Raw genomic sequence first — 13,538 nt, 5'->3', positions numbered from 1 at the left:
CATAGACATCATGAATTGCACTCGGCGCATTGAGAAGAAGAATTTAGCCAGCAGAGATAAACTACTGACTTTTTAATAACTTAAAATGTTTAAGCATTCGATCCCAAATTACCTCTGAGAATTGAACATGACAATAAGAAGGTTTCTATAAGCTATTTCAGGGGCGGATCGGGAACTGTAATCGGGGGGGGGGGGGAGGAGGGGGGACTGTATGAGGCAGGGGTCTAAAAGTAATTCAATAAATTAAAACGTTTTGGCAGACATTTATTTCTCCGAAAGTGGAGGAAATTATTGCTTGTTTTATCGTATACATTTTTCTAAACAACATACCACGATTTAACTTAAACTTGAAACATTTAGGGGGCTCGCGCCGGTTACCCTCCCCCCCCCCCCCCCCCCGTTAAATCACCCAATGCATTTATGCATGTGCTCTTGCAATTGACCTTTTTGCACTCACAATGATTGCATTAATATTCAGTTATTTTTCATACAATTTTCTATAATAACCAGACACGCTTACCTATTATACCTATTTGATGAAATTGATATGATTATATAGCATAGTGCACCAAATATGTTTAAATAACAACTTTATATTCAATATCAATAGAAAGATTTCAACCCAAGCGACCCATGGATTGATTGATTGTATATTGTTTAACGTCTCTCTCTCTCTCTCTCTCTCTCTCTCTCTCTCTCTCTCTCTCTCTCTCTCTCTCGAGCATTTTTCACTCATATGGAGACGTCACCAAGACCGGTGAAGGGCTTCAAATTTAGGCCTTTGCTCAGCGCTTACGGCCATTGAGCAGTGAGGTTTTTTTAGCGTGCCACACCTACTGTGACACTGGGAATCCGTTTTTAAGGTCATATCCGAGGACCCGTGACATTCACACCTGATGCCGAGCGTTTGGCAATGGAACTTCCATTACCCGTTTTAACGGCTTAGGTCTGTCGCAGCCGGGATTCGAACCCCGGCCTTCTGCATGCGGGGCGAATGCTCTAACCTCTAGACCACCACCGTGGCTCGACCCATGGATCTCGAGGCCCATATCAGCTATCTTCCTCTCACAAATATATATGTATCTTCATAAGTTTATGAGTCCTACTTGTAGTCTCACACTGAAACAAAAACTCGCTATTGGATAACTCAGAATGCATGCATACTGCATTATCTATTTCTAATTTCTCCCAGTTCACGGTATATATGCACTGAATGTGTTGGGGGGGGGGGGGGGTGGGGGTAGGGGGGGGGGGTAGAAAATGAGAAATTCAAACACATTGATTAAAAGTTATAAAATTGGTATTTTATTTTCATTTAGAAATGTTTACTGATTTTGATATATCAAAAACTTTGAATAATCAACAATGATACTTCATCTACATTTATGCAATATTATTGTCTTTAAGAAAGACATATAATAGTATACATGAGTACATGTACTTGTTTTCAATTAAATTCACACTTTAGTATGTTGCACAATATAGCTGGGCTCACAAAAACATTATTGATTCTATACAAGTCCCACATTGTGCAGAAGTTCTTGAATTTTCTCTGTAACCTGTAAAGTTGTGGGGTCCAGGGGATATGACATCATCAATGTAAATGAAGTACCTGTTAAAATATATTCTGTATATTCAAATATTGAAAAAAAAAATGAATATGATTATTTAATATACTAAGAATTGTCTTTACAAATGTCTGGTGTTAAAATGAAAAATTCTATCTTAGAAAATACTGTACCTTTCTTGCTGATTTTCAAGGCAAATTGCTGTTGAAGTTGTTGACTCGAAGCCCATTTCAACTTGCACTGGTCCTTAGGATGACACTTAGGGAAAAAAATCATCATAATTAATATTTGCACAGTCAGTATTAATCATTAATTATACTGTGTCAGACAATGTCAATTTTAAAATTGTGTGTCTCAATGCATCTTCAGTGAACTTTAAAATACTGATATATTGAAAATTACATTTATTATGTTAATTTTTAAAATTTTGTCTGAAATCAGTATTACATATGTAACACTATGTTAAATGTGTGCAGTGCAGCATTGTGAACTCTTGCAGTAGTAGTACATCTGAATGATTGTTATTTACTTTATATTGTTATAGCTAACTTCTATTTAAACTGTACATACCCCATACACCCCCCCCCCCCCCTTTAATGAGGTGAATAAACATCATGATTATCATATTGCAATATGAGATGACAGATATGTTTTCATACTATAAACTGCCAGTTCATTCTAATAATATCAAAACAAGTCAACTCTAGATTTATCAGACATGTCTCCTTTACCAAGTGTGGGTCAAGAGAAGGAAATACATATCTTATGTTCATACAATACATACATTTGCCTATGAGGGGACTTGTGATTTTACGAAATATTAATATTTTAAATTGTAGACTTGCATGCTTGTGTGAAACATGAAACCCCAGATTTGAAATATCTCTTAGGTCAATGAAATTTCAAGATATTATAAGTACTATCATGTATACCAAATAGAAATTTAGTGCAACACCCCCCCCAACACCCCCCCCCCAAAAAAAAAACTTGGGAGAGTCCTATTTTTTTTAAATGTGGCATATACATGGTATTCATTTACAATTACATGAGCATGTAGGAGTTATATTTTGGGCACATATGGAATACATAAATGCAAAGAAAATGAAACATCTCCAAGTTGTGTGTTTATAGATGTTATAAAATCACGTTGTGAAATAGCAGAGGAAAAGTGGGTTGAATACAAATTTAATTTGCCATATTTTTTCACTTACCAAACGAAATTATAATCTCGTTGTCCACGTTGAATGCATCCATCGAATCCCTCTTCTCAGAAGAAACTTTGTTTAAACTTTCAATGACTACATAAACAGTATTGAAACTCGCACCACTCGGAGTCGGACATCACGATCACGCTACATCAACGACTTTGTAAAATTGTTTACGTTGCGCAGCTATGCATGGTCGTGAGGTAAAAAGTGCCATTCTGCACGGACGAAACATTTGGTCCACTATTATTACATTGACGTATTCCTAATCTAAACTATGGCCAACTGTCTCTATCTTTCGTCGAGACGACCCCCTCAATCATCGAGTCAGTCACAGCAACAACTTGTACTTTCGGAACCCCTTTATGTTTTTCAACTACTCTATGACAGTGTACGGCATTCCGGAAAATAAATTCACGTGAATATACACGATTTTTACTGATCACGTGGTTGCTATCTGTCTCTACCTTAAGCACATTCAATAATGTGATTATGAATATTGGTCATACTCCTGCATGTAAACGATTTTTTTTCTCGCTTTGCTGTGAAGTTGAGTTCTCTAAAGTGACAAAGCATCTCAAAACGTGCTTATTAAAGATAACAAACACTTATTAATGTCGTAGATCCCACAAAATAAACACAATGGAAATAAAGGCGAATAAACACCTACAATGTACATAAATCATGACAAATAAATATGTTGTTGCAAGTTATACGAATACTTCCGAGAAAAAACGCACAGACACTATCGAATCGAAAGTTTTACAACTTAAAATATTTTCAGGATTTTAAAAACTACTTTGCAAATTTAAAAGAAATTAAGTATTTTGGGATGTCGTTCATCTCATTATAAAAGTATATGTTAGACTTATGATATGACAGACTATGGTATATGTCCTCTTTATTTACAAACATTTCGTGGATACATCTAGCTGCCTTTAATGGTATAGATAGGTCAACATTTAATAGCACTTTTACAATGATTTCCTATAGGTTTATCGTTATATTTAAACCAATAAATCAAATCTAATCAAGTTGTTAATTAAGAGCCATTCTCTGTAACCACTTAAAACATTTATATAAGGGGTCCGGCACGCACTGTCACCGATTTTTTTTCAAATTTGGCACATCGACTTAATCTGGCATAAGTAATGTAAAACCATCATAATTTGGTTGCTATGCAACTCTGTTGCCATGGTAACACGTGTATGCCATTCAGGTCACAAAAGAGTCAATTTTTGCATGAAGAATGACATTTTTCATTCAATTATCCTGGATTAACCTGTTTGAGTTCTTATTTAGTCATTATCAAATGATGCTATATAGCATTTTTATTATTTAGTTTGATATTTAGTTAAAGGTTTGAATAATTATGTTATATTTTCATTCTGTCTGGAAAAGAGGGTTGTTTGATACATTCTGGAAAAGCTAATTGAGAGGCAAATTTGAATGATGGATAAAAATCCCCGCATTCAGCTTGAAATCTATAAATGCTTGTACAACATACATTAGATATAGTACTATCATATAACAATGAGACATGTTTGGGAATCTACCATCTAAGCTGTGTTTCCATGGAAACAAAATGATGCATTTCGTCATGATATGACAGTAGAGATGCATTTTTCAATGTAATTCAAAATACAATTTTCTATGTATTCAAAGTATATAATCTTAGTAACCGATTGCTACTGATGTTAAATATTAAATTTTAACAAGTGTAATATGAGAATTCATGTTAGTTGCCATGGAAACGAAAATTGCTTTTTTGTCAAATTCGAAATCCATGCAAAATAAATAAATTTTCAGACCAAAAAATAAAAATAAAATGCTTTTATAAACAGATTCAACTGAAGTCAATGTTATACTTGATGAAATATTAATACTGATAATTCATTTTACATTGTTGCTATGGTAACAAAATATCACAAAACAGCAAACTTGATGTTCACATTCTTTTCAAGTAAATCTCATTTTGTTATACATCATGCATGTTCTTCAATCATAAACACTCTTAATTTGTAACAGATAATTAAATCAATGCATAGTTGTTGTTTTTTGTTTTTTTTTCAAATGTGCATCATTTCTATTTGTGTATTGTACATGTATCACAAATTGCAAATGTATATCTTAAGAATTCATTACAATAACTACCATATCTAGAAAATGCATATTTGAATATTTCAGTTATTTCAAACTATCAAGTACATTTTTTTCACCTTGCCAATCGAATTAAGTGTGACATTGAAATTGAATCATTGATCTTAAAAATTGTTCAAGTTAAATACACTAAATAGGATACATAAAGATTGTAATTTATCATTGATTCATGAGGAATCCTCTCTCTCTCTCTCTCTCTCTCTCTCTCTCTCTCTCTCTCTCTCTGCAGTTCAATATTAACTCTGCTTACTCTGTATATGCAAGAAATGTTATGCCAGTACCATGTATGAAATCTATTAAACTAATATTTTTTAATACATGACTTGACAATTTACAGTTACCCATGAGAAATAATTTTGATCTTGACTCGTGACCTTGGCATTTGATTAAAAACAATTGAGGGCCTCTATTTTCAGAGTCTGGACGTTCATCATTGTCACTCGTTTAACGTATCTTTTTAAACATAGGTATGTGAATTATATTTCAACATCATGAGAAGACCTTGCTTGTAACTGTAACATACCAATGATGGTCATATTGAAGTCATTTAGTATGCTGGGAAAGTCAACATTTTTAATATTTGACATCGTTGGAACCCACGGGTTGATTCATTGATTATCATTTAACATACCACCGAAGAATTTTTCACTCATATGGAGACGTCACCATTGCCAGTGAGGGTTGCAAAATTTAGGCCTATGCTCAGCGTTTAAATTACGGCCTTTGAGCAGTGGGTTCCGATGATGAATATTTCATAATCGTATCCTATTATAAATGGTATACCTTTATTTTAGAATCACATATTACAAAATAGACAAGATAAGCACACACATGCAATCTTTTTCATTTTCTAATTTTGCGCATATATAGTCATCAGGGCTAATCGTCTTCTCAATGGCATAGAGGCAACTAAAATATAATGTAATCTGCTGTCCTGATAGAAATTCTTTCCAGTTAAATTAACCACACCCTATCATATCATTTGAGGCAACATGAGCATCGAACATACACTGATTTTTCTGACTTGGCCCACCACCAAAATCACATTACGACACTTCCTACAAAATCAATAAATAATATTAATTTTAACAGAATTACCAAGATGAATATATGCAAGCATATCAAAATCTTATGTCCCATCTAAAATATATTACTTGTTCTTCCCTGCATCTACTACTACATGTAGCTGTAATATGTATTCCTTAAATAATATGTTTGAATGAAATCTTATTCAAACACTTTTCTTACGGTAGGTAATAACTTACTTAAATGGATGTATTCTTATCTAGATTTAGTTTTATCTAAACTCTAAGGTGATTATATGATCTCAATTAATCAACACATGGGTTAATCATAATATTCAAAACAGTGAGAATTGTTTTGCGGTGTTTAATCACTTGAGGACTGATGCGACGTTTCTCAATAATATATATCAATTTTCATGAATGTGCATTCTGTCTCGTTTCTACAAAAAAAAAAAAGCATACTGGTACTCAGTATTTTGATAGTTTCTAATATTGTTGCAATCAAAAGTTATGTATTACAGCACGATGTATATAGAAGGACAGTGCAAATATATTTTAGCAAAGAATGGATCAAATCCAGGACCCCTGCATTACAACATAGGTTATCTAATCGCTAAGCTACTCAGGCCAGTAAAATTTGAATTTATTTCCGAAATCATACAATAGCTTTTTATATCAAGAAGATGGAAAAAAATTCAGAGAAAATGTCAGAAATGTTGCTTGTATGTCCTTAATAAATACTTTTGTTTTGTTAGTAGCATGTGTAAAATGAAAACAAAATCAAGCTGAACAAAAAAGAGAAAAATATAGAGTAAATTCCCATGCATAACATGTATAGGCTAAGGTGTATCAGTATTGGTATTTCTACAATATTTCAATTCTGTTTAATTAATTGAATTTATTCATAGAATTGATAATTTTTTAAAGTATCATCAAAAGTAAAGAATAATTAATACGTGGATGTCTAATAATACTGAATAGTGTCCCCACCTCAATTCACTTCTCAGTTTAGTATCTGTACATGTATACCCCCCCCCCCCCCCGCGCTCGAACTAATACAAGTAGAAACGATTAGAAATAAAATTCAATGTTATGACCCATTACTTTATTTAACGAAGGAGAATTATTCAATGTGTTGGCATGTATCAAGGGGGGGGGGGGCGGTATGCAATGACTTAATCACAACAGGGCGTCTCTTTTCTTTTATCTAATATGTATAATAACGAAAGGTCATGCATTTTTCAAATGAATAAATATCTCTGATTTTTTTATGATTCTATTATAAAACAGATAATGATAACGATTTTGCATTTATTATGTCAATTTCATCCTAGTCACACGATCCCCTACATAATGAAATGTGCTGCATTAGGCCTAAGTAGATCCAAGTACTGTAATGTGCGACGCCACAGTTTACATTTTGACGTCATATCAATACATCTGAAGCAGTGGCGAGTTGAAGGGTGAATATTTAGCACGCACGCACATCATATGTGCCATGGTATTGGCAGATCTAGAGAAATCCATAATTGTACACAATGTCTATGAAAACATTTGACATCAAGTGATTGTGATCAAGTTGATTAATTCTAGGCTGGTGAATGGATTTCAAAGTAAATAGAATAATTACCTGTATTACTAGAACGCTTGTACTTGGAGATATGTCTCTCACACCTTCTACTTTCGTGTGGGTGAGTGGAGAGAATATTTTGAATGTCATATGTCTTCGTCTAAACTTCTATCAGCATGCAGTAAGACATTATCCCGCCATATTATTTTTGTTTCCATGTAATTTTACTGCCTTATCACGTTGAAGAGTTTCAAAGGGGAATAACTCTTGGTTACAGAATGCATTTCCCCCCATAAATCATTCACTTCAAATTGTATGAAATAGGCAGATTCCCAAAAGTTTTAGTTTATATTTATAACTCCGTTTACCTGATCAGGATATGGGGCTCACGGCGGGTGTGACCGGTCAACAGGGGATGCTTACTCCTCCTAGGCACCTGATCTCACCTCTGGTGTGTCCAGGGGTCCGTGTTTGCCCAACTATCTATTTTGTATGGCTTGTAGGAGTTATGAGATTGATCACTGTTCGTTATCTTCGCCTTGCATGAAGAACATAGATTAGTTGTTTTAAAAACTTGTGCCACTTTATTTGAGGTGGTTGCGAATAAAAGTTTTAAGACATAAAAACCATTGAATTTAAACACAATTTTACAGATTTGTTCAATTATAAAAATCACTTAGGATTTTTCAATATTCATTTTTTTTCTTTAATGAAAAATATGGGATCTGTTTTATAATTTAATATAAAAATTAGAATTCTAAGACTATTCATAACGTTTTATATTCAACTTTCGTGCCAAAACTACCAACTTCTTTAAAATGGCGAAACTTCATAAAATTGTACCTGTTTTCATAGCAACCATGATCACTATCTAATTTTTAAATATATGTTCTTGAATATGTTATATAGATGGTCCATTCAGGTGAGTTTCGTGAAAATCGGTGACTATGCGTGCCAAATTTTTTTAAGTGGTTACAGAGAATGGCTCTTAACATATTGATATCCTCTTCCACTTGATATGTAAAAATATGATTATTAAATTTAAGGACTTTACAGGAAGTATATTCAATATATTTAAAAATTATCACCCCAGTTAAAATTCAAATGCTGAATATGTGTAAACAATGGATGTAGAGTATTTACTTTTTGTATGCTATAGCCGAGATTAAGACACATTGTGATCATAGGTGAGTCTAAATATGTATGCTTTGTCTATAGTTCATCATCACCAATAATGTCCCAATACCATAGCACAGGAGACTGGAATATATGTTCAATGTTATAGTGGATATATCAGTTGTTAAAGTAAATGCAATTCTCAGATATTTCATTACTTATCAATACATTGAAAGGTTATCATTCAAACGTTGACTCTCTTCTACCCATAGTTACCGTCTTGATACACTGTACTCTCTAACAATATACACTGATTTTCATACTCTATATTCACAGAGAGAGACAAGGTCATCAGTGCTGCCCTGGATAATTCTTTAACCAGCCTGTACAGGAGTGTCAAAGCAGGACAGATAGTTTCACGACATTATTTGAACTAACGTTTTATATCTTGGAAACTGAATTAAATTTTCATTAATGTCATTACCTTTATTGTTGTTATGATAAATTGTATCCTTCTTATTCACACAGCATGTCCAGTAGGGTACACTGGCCTACACTGCAGTGGTATATGTATACCTGGGCTCAATGGAGTGGAATGCCAAACAAAATGTCCATTATAGTGTAGCGTAACAATTGACCCTACGACTGGGAAATGTTCTTCCCAAACAGCTATGGATTATTTTTTACGTTTCGTAAATTGTTTGAAATAAACCTCATAGTTTTTCAAAGGTATAAGATAGTTAAACTGTTAGAAAATTAGAATTCTGAACTTTCTATGACTTATTAGTAAAATATAACTAATCTTCCCTTTTCCTTTGTTTTATTTTATTTCTCTTCCATAATAATTCATATTTACACATACAAAGTTGTGGGTGAAGTAACAAATTTACATTGATATTTAGCGCCCAGGACTGTATCAGCAAGAGTTCTGTAAGGTTCCATATATATTTCATGTTTAGTACGTTTCTCAAAACGCGTGTGCTACAGATATCTCAACTGTAAGGTAGCTGTTTATGAGACAGTATCCTGGAAATATCATGCTAAATTTCCCTGAATTATATCATTAGTATTATTATAAAGCGTCTTCGAGTAATCTGTTGTTTATAAGGCACTATATAAAATTTATTATCATCATTTAAAACCTATATCGTTTGAGGTAGTTTCTTAAATTTTAAAGACTGTTTACAGTATCTGTACTGAATTGGTAAATAAATTGTCTATAGGTTACCAAGTTTGCCATAATGGACTAAATTCATGAAACATAGGTATTGTTATACCTTAATATATGAAGCTTAATATCAAAGCACAACGGAAATATTGTCTAAACTGATTGTCCTCGGGCGACTGAACTAATTGACATATCTACATCAGCGTTATACCACACTGTATCTTTTCTAAATATGAGGGTTTGATAGTACTTGGTATATCATTAGAAATATGCATATTTTTTCTAACATTGCGAATTCAACTATTAAAACTGTACTTGTATATATATATATATATACATATATATATATATATATATATATATATATATATATATATATATATATATATCAGAAAAGCCTTTACTACCGATGCTAGCAAATGAAAACACTTCTATTAAAAGCAATGCAAACAGTACTTCATTTGGATCATTGTTGAAAGACAAAACAAATAGGAAGAACAACATCATTGACTCAATAACTGGTAATTCTCTTGTTAGAGAAAACGACGTATGTCCACTTGGAATGTATGGACTAGATTGTCAAACACAATGTCCAATGGAGTGTATCCGTGATTTTGACCACACGACTGGAAAGGGTTTCATCCATAAAGGTGTCAAATAACTACAGTGTTTTACGAAATTGTAATCATAAAACATTGTCATATTCGCAAGACATATTCTATATAGGATAGGTACGGACAACAAAATAACGTGATAAAACAATGATTCCACAACTTTAATTCCTTTATGAATATTTTTTGCCAAATTAGTTGTTGCATCACTCGAATTCGGGTGATGAAACTGATCATGAGAAACTCATTAATCACATTCATTACAGTAGAGCCTCGTTAATACGGACACTTTGGTTCCCAGCAAAATCGTCCGGATAAATGAAGCGTCCTGAAAATTGAATCTCATATGTTCTAGCTTTGCATAAGTAGCCAATATGTGCCTACTTTATTGATGCATAGTGAATTAAACACATTCTATCATTGGATTTAACCATTTGCATTAGTAAATAAGTTATGATAATGTTGATATTTACATGTATTTCAAAGGACTAAAATTTAATTTACGTGTTCAGTGTATTTGCCTGTGTTTACAGTGTACATACATATGATCCCTACAGAAAAAAAATATACAAAACTGTGTACCGTATGCACTAAAACGAATAATGAAGCACTTTATGTAACTATAAGTAATTAAATGATTAGTAACTAACATAATAATTTACATTCCAAACATTTCATCACACTTTTACTTAAAGAGGCCGGTAATTTCCATCTGTCACGATTCACGGGTTCGGCGGTCTGTTAAAACAATCTTCATCGTCCAAAGTTGATATAAGAATTTCGTGATTATCATGTCAGTTGACAACATTCTTTAACCAAAATTCAATCTGCCAGACTTTATATTTCTTATTCTATAATTATCCAAGACAATATCAGGAGAATAAAATCATTTAAGCTCGTAATATGAAGACCTACTACTGCTTTGATCTAGTCACGTGCACCTATTATTTTCATGATGCAATAATAACGGAACAAAACTCGGGTGAAATTAACATTAAAGGTAGATACAGAGTTTAATTGTCATTTTCCTTAAAATGGTAATTTTCTCACTTCTACGCAGAGTTTAAAATTTTTAAAGCAATAAACCTCTACAACATCGTAACAAGAATCAATCGTACAAAGGTGCATTCTACATGCGCGACATTCTAAACGTTAAAAACTTATATTATACAAGTGCATGAACATACATGTGTATTTCACGACAATCAACAGAATAAAATCCAGAATCTAGAAGTATAATCTACACTCTTTAAATTTGAATAAGCCGATATCAATTTACGAATCAGTGCAACTGATACGTGTAGCAGTTAAAAAAATTATCATTACGGCATGATGTTTAATTTATTAATACTATTAGGGTATTGATCAAGACTATAAAATAATATGCTACAGATTTATTTACAAAATTCAACACTACACGCAATAAAGATCTTATGTGCGAAAACTGGCAATACAATATCTCGATCGGCACGTGCTATCTAACGGACTTATCATCACATACCACCTAATTGGAGGGAGGTGTTGACAGGGTACATGCAATCGCTTCAATTAGACAGTTCTGCTTGTTTTCTTTATAATTTCCACCTTGCTAAAATTGTCCGGCACAGACCTTCCCTAAACAAAATCACCGTCCGGATTAACGGTACAATTTTCAATGCATTATAACGTTTTGTAGTAAAAAGTGACTGTCCGGATCCAGAACGCGTATTTTCGGATTAATGATGCAAAATAATGTATAAATATTCCGTTCCCTAGAAAAATCGTCCGGAAGGTGAAGCGTCCGGATTAATGACGTCCGGATTACCGAGGCTCCACTGTATGATTTTTGGTCATACTCCCGCATGTAAACGATTTTTTTCTCTCGCTTTGCTATGAACTAGAGTTCTCTAAAGCGAAATAACATCTCAAAACTTGCTTATTAAATATAACAAACACTTATCAATGTCGTAGATCCCACAGACAAAACACAATGAAAATAAGGGCAAACATAGACCTACATATAAATGATGACAAATAAATATGTTGTTGCAAGCTATACGAATACTTCCGAGAAAAAAACGCACAGACACGATCAAATCGAAAGTTTGTTTTACAACTTAAAATAATTTAAGGATTTTAAAAAATAAATCCACTTTGCAAATTGAAAAGAAATTAAGTATTTTGGGAAGCCGTTCATCTCACTATAAAAGCGTACGTTAGCCTTATGATGTGATAGGCTATGATATATGTCTTCTTTATTTACCAACATTTCGTGGATACATCTGGCTGTCTTTAATGATATAGATAGGTCAAAATTTAAACAACAATTATGTAAATAATTGCATTTATGTGTTGAATGCTGTTTTTTGTATGTAAATGTTTGTAAGTTAATATACTTTTTGAATTGTTTGTAACTCTGTGGCTTGTATTTTTCTTTATATCTAATGTTACTGGTCTTCTCCCAGGCCTTACAGGTATCAGGTGTCATATTATGTAATTTTTCCCAGTTCTTCAGATGCGGCAGACTTATTACGCAATTTCGAAATTTTCAATGGCCAAATCTTACCCCTTTTCTGAAAACAGCAAATCAAAATTCATTATTGTTTTCACGTGTTTTGATGCTGTCGGTAACTGACCAGTCAGCCTTGGGTCTTTCTCGCATCATCGAAGCTATTGATAGCATTAAAAGATTTGGCACAATAATTGAAATAAAGAAATTGTTCTTAAACGATTTCTGGAAAATCGGCGTCATAATCATTGTAAGTGCTTTGCAACGCATTATTGTGGTGTTTAGTGAATGCTATTTATTATCATTTTGAGCTGGTTCCGGTTGAGGTACAACAATGAACGCAATAAACGTGTGTGTGGTAGGACATTCTTATATCCGAAGACTCAAGGAGTATTGTGCACGGACAGGGACTGAAAATTTGGATTTGGATCAATGTGCATTCAATATCAAGGAGGACTGATATTCGCCGCATGCAATTTGCGTCATGTAGATACTTCAATATCACGGTGATAGAGACGAATCAACATTTGAAACAGCTAAGTGACCCCCTGTGTAGTATCCATTACTGGAGACATAGAGGGTTTTGGAATGACCTACATTATCTCGGCCCAGGTGGTGTCCATCTGC

The 13,538-nt window shown here is 33.3% G+C and overlaps 1 protein-coding gene and 2 long non-coding RNA genes across 4 annotated transcripts in view; 2 read left to right on the top strand and 1 right to left on the bottom strand.

The window, feature by feature from the left end:
- Positions 1 to 13,538, top strand: part of LOC125654515 (multiple epidermal growth factor-like domains protein 11) — a 139,025-nt gene that overhangs the window by 85,627 nt on the left and 39,860 nt on the right. The gene's annotated exons all lie outside the window — the stretch shown is intronic.
- LOC125676907 (uncharacterized) lies at positions 1,499 to 2,857 on the bottom strand. The gene is made up of 3 exons (XR_008796974.1): positions 2,780 to 2,857; positions 1,742 to 1,826; positions 1,499 to 1,612 (listed from the first exon to the last, which is right to left on the bottom strand). It is a non-coding gene; the product is annotated as an uncharacterized LOC125676907 (long non-coding RNA).
- On the top strand, positions 8,366 to 9,127 carry LOC125654562 (uncharacterized). Its single transcript, XR_007362414.2, has 2 exons — positions 8,366 to 8,715; positions 8,981 to 9,127. It is a non-coding gene; the product is annotated as an uncharacterized LOC125654562 (long non-coding RNA).

The sequence above is a fragment of the Ostrea edulis genome, chromosome 7 (assembly GCF_947568905.1).
Source record: "Ostrea edulis chromosome 7, xbOstEdul1.1, whole genome shotgun sequence".
NCBI lineage: Eukaryota > Metazoa > Mollusca > Bivalvia > Ostreida > Ostreidae > Ostrea > Ostrea edulis.
Note: the sequence above shows the minus strand (reverse complement) of the source record. Positions and strands in the feature narration are given on the sequence as shown.